Source organism: Phalacrocorax aristotelis, chromosome 9 (assembly GCF_949628215.1).
Source record: "Phalacrocorax aristotelis chromosome 9, bGulAri2.1, whole genome shotgun sequence".
Classification (NCBI taxonomy): Eukaryota; Metazoa; Chordata; class Aves; order Suliformes; family Phalacrocoracidae; genus Phalacrocorax; species Phalacrocorax aristotelis.
Window position 1 is genome coordinate 33,663,862 of NC_134284.1, and position 6,000 is coordinate 33,669,861.

At 48.5% G+C, this 6,000-nt stretch overlaps 1 long non-coding RNA gene across 1 annotated transcript; it reads left to right on the forward strand.

The window, feature by feature from the left end:
• The first annotated feature begins 792 nt into the window (after nt 1–792).
• Nucleotides 793–5,372, forward strand: LOC142061725 (uncharacterized). The gene is made up of 3 exons (XR_012662219.1): nt 793–1,097; nt 3,987–4,097; nt 5,177–5,372. It is a non-coding gene; the product is annotated as an uncharacterized LOC142061725 (long non-coding RNA).
• Nucleotides 5,373–6,000: the final 628 nt, after the last annotated feature.

The following is a 6,000-nucleotide window of genomic DNA, read 5'->3' on the forward strand; positions in this document are numbered from 1 at the left end:
GCAGAGGCGGCTCCTTGTGTTCGCCCCGGCTGTCTAAGGGACCCAGCTTCACACGATTGCACTGTACGTGACACCCCCAGTGCGTTGTGAGCCCATCAAAATTCAAAAGAAAGGTAAAGGTCTCCCAGATGTTATTACAGTCATGGCTATTTCTTGCAAAGCTGTGCGGAGGGGAGATACCCAAATCAGTGTGTGCAGTGGGAGGAAGGAGGAACGCAGCTGTGACCGGGGCTGCTGGCCGGGCTATCCACAGCCTGGCTGCTAGCATCATGCTGGCCTGGGGAAGGGGATCCAGGGGTGGTTATGGTCAGAGGGGTGGGAGAATCTGGGGGCTCAGATCCATGGGAAAACACCCTTTGTTCCACCAATCACAGGACAGCTTGTTCATGATTTAAAAAATGAATTTCATTTTCTTCCCCAGATAAAAAAAATTGTCTGAACTAATTTCCCTGTGCAGATCTTGTTTCCCACAATTTTGCCACTTTGTAAGAGAGGTTTTATTGTCATGCTGGAGACCACCAGTCCCTGCCTCCACTCATCTTAGCGGCCTTCCAGCTGATTTTCTGACACACTGAGCAGTCACAGATCCCATTTTTCTCAGCTGGTTTTCCCAGAACTCTGAGAATGAGCTCTATGTTTTCACACCTGATTTCCTTAAACTAATATTATTTATTTATCCACATGCCTTACTGGCAGGCTCAGATCTGGTGTCTGATCTACACAGTGACTCCACAAACACATTAGACACCATCTTCTCACGAGTGCGGCTGATGCACCACATGAGGGCCCCATTCCCTTCATCCCTGGACCACTGAGTTATTCTGTGATTAGAATTTGCAAGAAAGGAACACTTTTTACCACCGCAAAACACATTTAAATGCTTTTCATCCTTCTTTTAATTACAGGCATAGGACAGCAATTGCCATCTTGTGCCTTGGTGGCCAAACTCATAGCCTGGCTCGAGAAGTGCCCAAACACAGCATGTAGCCGAAGACCTGCAACAGCAGATGGTGCTTCAGAGGTCTCCAGTGTTTCAAGCTCTCCTTTCTTCACCTACATTCACAGTTCCAGTAAAACTCATCAGCTAACTCATTTAGGTAAGAATTTTACACGTTACCCCAGTCCTCTGTTTCATTCCTGTTTATTAAGCTGCAATCAGATTGTATCAGTGAGGATCATGCTCAGGGAATTAATTTGAGCAAAGGATACATGTCAAGCAGGACAAGGATTGCACCCTCCATAATGCTGTCCTTACCCGGGTTTACCACCATCTTCCCACCTGGCCCTGCCCTATCTTCATTGTGTTCTTGCATTGAACGAATCCCCAATGCTGCTACCAGTGGTTAAGCTACCACAGGTTGTCTTTTCATCTAGTTGGAAACTGATAGATCTCCAGAGTCAGTTCAGAAATCTGTGTTCTCCCATAAGGTCGTTGTGTTAGTCTTATTATGGTAAGGTTATAGTGGGAACCTTTTCTTCTCCAAGCTATTCTGCGGAGGTGAGGTTACTGGCCAGGACCATGATGTGCTGATATATGACCAAAATTAACTTGAGAAGATGCTGAACAACAGCAGGTAGTGTGGAATAGCAAGAGAAGAGGCGATCTAAGATGCACTTCAGCCAAGGACTCCCTTCTTTTCATCAATAGACTGCTCCACAAAGAAGAGGTTCATGTCCCATTGCCAGCTGTGCACCTCCTAGGAGGAAGGCAGTGCGAAGCCTTATATATAGGTAGAGCTAGGACTGTGCTTATAACCAGACTCTGGAGGCATATAGCCCTGCCTGCTCCTACCATTGCAAGTTAGAGCTACTGCAGCTTTGAACTCCGGCGAGACAATGCTGCTAAACCTCCAAGAGAAGGGACTTGCAAGGGACTCCCATTTTCCCCATATACAAGCAGCCCTGCTGATGTAAGGTCTTAAAGGTGTGTCAGCATGCAGGAAATACTGTTTCTGGGATAGTTCATGTTACCTGGAGACCTTTAATGTAATAAATCCAAATTTTGGAGGAGAGAGGGTTGGAGGATTAGCCCATGGGCAGGATTTTGAGTTTGTTAGGCTGAGTGGACTGGTTTGCTTTTCCTAGGCCAGATAGGGGCAGGTCTCTGTCTTAGCCCTCTTAGTCCTTGCTCCAGTGGGAGGTAGTCCTAGAGATGGTATTTTTATACACAGTAGCAAAACACAGTAATTTTTCTCTTATGTTCTCAGTAATGGCAGAACCCTTTAAGCATGTCTCCCATAAAATTCAGGCTGGGACAGTGAGATTCTCCATAGATTCAAAAAACAAGGCTTTGACAAACCTTACCCATGTTTCCTTTGGTATGCTGGTGGCTGAGAGGAGTTTGTCCGAGCTCAGCAGCTACATATCTGTGGGTGGCAGCAGCCACCCCACAGCTCAGACAGACGTCTGCCCTCTGTACATGCTCTTCCAAGCAAAGCTCCTGAACGTGCTCCATCCACTTGTTTCAAGGTCTGTACAGGTCCTGCCATTGTTCTTCTTAGAGGTCAGGAAGCACAAAAACAGAATCAAGATATTTTGGCTCCATCTCCATTTCCTGTAGAAGGCCAGGCTAGGAAACAGATTAAATGGATTACATTAAATCCAGATTAAATCCTGGCGTATACCCAGACCTGACTTGCCAGCTCGCTCAGTGCCCATGTGGCCAGAGCATTGCATGAGCAGCCCATGTTCAAGCTAGTTGCCTTGTGAGAGATGTAGGAAGGACCCCAAATTCAATTTATAAGCTCGACTGCAGCTGTGGGACATCGCCATGAGGAGATCATGACCCAGTAGCAAAAGACCAGATGAGAGAAGCACACTCTGCCCAAGCCACATCACAAGTAAGGGAACAACTGAGCACATGTTAAACGACAGCCTGAACCCAGGTCTCCTCTCCTGGTGTGCCCCAAAGCTTGCTTCAAGCTCACATCTGATCATCAGCTGGTAACCTTATAGGACGGCCATAAGGTGATCTGGGGTATGGGCCCAGTTTCAAATACACAGAATCACAGACTGGTGGGGGTTGGAAGGGACTTCCGGAGATCACCCTGTCCAACCCCCCTGCTTGAGCAGGCACCCCCAGAGCAGGGGCACAGGGCCGCGTCCAGGCGGGGTGTGAATGTCTCCAGGGAAGGGACCCCACAGCCTCCCTGGGCAGCCTGTGCCGCTGCTCTGGCACCCACACAGGGAAGGGGTTTTTCGTCATGTTTAGGTGGAACTTCTTGTGTTCTAGCTTGTGCCTGTTGCCCCTTGGCCTGTCATTGGGCACCACTGAAAAGAGCTTAGTCCCATCCTCCTGACACCCGCCCTTTAGGTATTTATAGGTATTTATAAAATCCCCCCTCAGCCTCCTCTTCTCCAGGCTGCAAAAACCCAGGTCTTTCAGCCTTTCCTCATCAGGGAGATGCTCCAGTCCCCTGATCATTTTTGTAGCTCTTCATTGGACTCTCTCCAGCAGTTCCCTGTCCTTCTTGAACTGGGGACCCCAGAACTGGATGCAGCACCCCAGATGTGGCCTCACTGGGGCAGAGAAGAGGGGGAGGAGAACCTCCCTCGCCCTGCTGGCCACACGCCTTTCCATGCCCCCCAGGGCACCGCTGGCCCCCTTGGCCCCAAGGGCCCGGTGCTGGCTCAGGGTCACCTCGCTGCCCCCCAGCACCCCCAGGGCCTTCTCAGCAGAGCCGCTCTCCAGCAGGTCCCCCCCAGCCTGTGCCAGTGCGGGGGGTTGTTCCTCCCCAGGGGCAGGACTTGGCACTTGCTCTTGTTGAATTCCATGAGGTTCCCCTTGGCTCAGCTCTCCAGCCCATAGAACCTAGATCACCCTCACAGGTGCTGTCAGAGCTTTTCCTGCTGAGCAGAGAAATGCACGAGTTTCTGTATGTTGAGCTCTCAAGAGTTAGAAATCATGAGCACAAATCTAGGGCACAAGTGTTACACCAGCCTTTACCTGAACGCCTGTGGCTGGATTTTGGGTTTTTTTTCCACAGGTCATGCCTCACTTGGTGCTAAGGATGGATGGTGATTTGGAAGTCAATCAGGGAACGTTTTCATAATCAAAAAGAGCTGATGAAGATGCTGGAGGCTCTAAGGTGGCTGAGGTGAGGACCAAAGGCAGAACCCCAGTAAATTGTCATGTGAATGAGGCCTCCCAAGGAGGGAAGTGGGACAGCTGGACTGGTCCCATTAGGACAGAAAACTTCCAATCTGGCACTGCCTAATCTCAGATTTGAGGTAGAGTGATCTTGCCCTGAGCATCTTTTTAACATCAAATAGCTGTTGGCAATCACATGAAAACAACATTTAACATAAAGCAAGGCACCAAGGTCTTTGCAGAATATACCGATGTTTCCTAAAACTGTTATTTCAAGGTTGGATAAGAAGAAATGATATGTACGTAGGGCAGTTCCTGAGATCTTCAAAATCTTCATATTATGTTAACTGAAGGGGAACGGCCGCCTCTTGCCCTCTCTTGCATCTGAAAGCCCACGACAGGTGACTACAGCATTACATGGTCAGTAGTCACTACAAAACCTGCTTTTATGTTAATGCACTTGTAATTTAGAAGCCGCCTCCTCCTCTGCTTTCTGTGGCCTGGTATTTTCAGGCTCCTCACAAGTCAGAATGAGAAAAATGCATCTCATTCTTCAAAGGCCAGAACTGCTGGTGCAGAAAATAGCTAAGTGCTAGGGACTGAGCTCTGCTTCTGCCTTCATTGGGATAAATTCAGCGTCCCTCACTGCCTTCAGCTCATTTATTCCCCATTTGGTGTAACCGAAAGCAGAATTTGCCTCTTGCTGTTTTTCAATGGCATTAAGGCCTTTAAAGAAAATCCTACAAAAAGATTTAGGTGCAAACAAAATCTCCTGCTTTCCACAAATCTGTCTGAACTTACGCTGTGAAAGGAAACGCAGGGGAACTGAAGCCTCTTGCAGAGGACGGTGGACTCTCTAGCAGGGTCAGCTGTGCATATATTTACACATGATATTAGCAGGAAAAAAGTCAAAATGGGTGCATCGTGACCCAAGGTGGTCCAAATGTTCTGTGCTATCATTACTGCTGGGGTCAAAGGCATTGCCAGTTGGTGACTTGATAAGCATGATGAGCTAACAAGCGACAGCTTAATCAGCACAGATAATTCTTCTGCAATATATGAGATAATTACACCCTTTTTCCTCAGTTTTAGGAACCTTGTGGATTTCTTCACTCATAAATATGAGATAGTGCCGTACAACTTGACCTTCTCAAACAAAGGTTTTGCAGAAGGGAGTGTAATATCCATCGGCTGTTCATGAATATAGCTATCGGCTTACCTAGACTGGTTTTTTGTCCACTGCAGCTGATCGTCTGGAAAGAACACCAGGAAAACGGCAAGAAAAACCTTGTAAATTCATTTAATTTTTGTACACATGGATAAAACCAATCAGGTTCTGACTTTAGGGAGCCACATGTGTTATTTTCTGGGAGAGACCAAGGACAGGATGGAGGCATCTGCAGGGTCTTGTCTTTCATCTTCCCCAGAAGAACCCAGCTCCGCAGCACTTCTGGTGAAGGAAGCTCTCCACTAAGCACTGTAAGCCTTGCATAACCCATCCTTTCACCTGGCACCTCCTTCCCCTGCCCTGGCCAAAATCACACCTCAAGAGGCTGCCAGTAAGGCTCCCTGAAACAGCTATTCTGCCTAGAGGCTGGAGACAAAGAGACATTGTTCAGACAGCCCCTCGGTGTTAAAAAAGGCAGTGGGAGAGCAGGAGGAAGGCAGGACAGTCTGCGGACCCTAGGGTGGCCGTCTTGAATCGCTATGTTAGTCCTGCACTCCAGACAAGATGTGTCAGAAGTCCAGATTGGAGGGTGGAGGATATCCTGTCTCCCACCTCCTTTGGCTCGCCTGGATTTCTCCCATCTTGGGCCGGCTGGAACTGAAATAAAGAGTCAGGACTGTGCGCATGCCAAATTCCCTTGGTTGTGGTCAAATAGGAACGGCTGCCCATCTCCGCCCCTCGC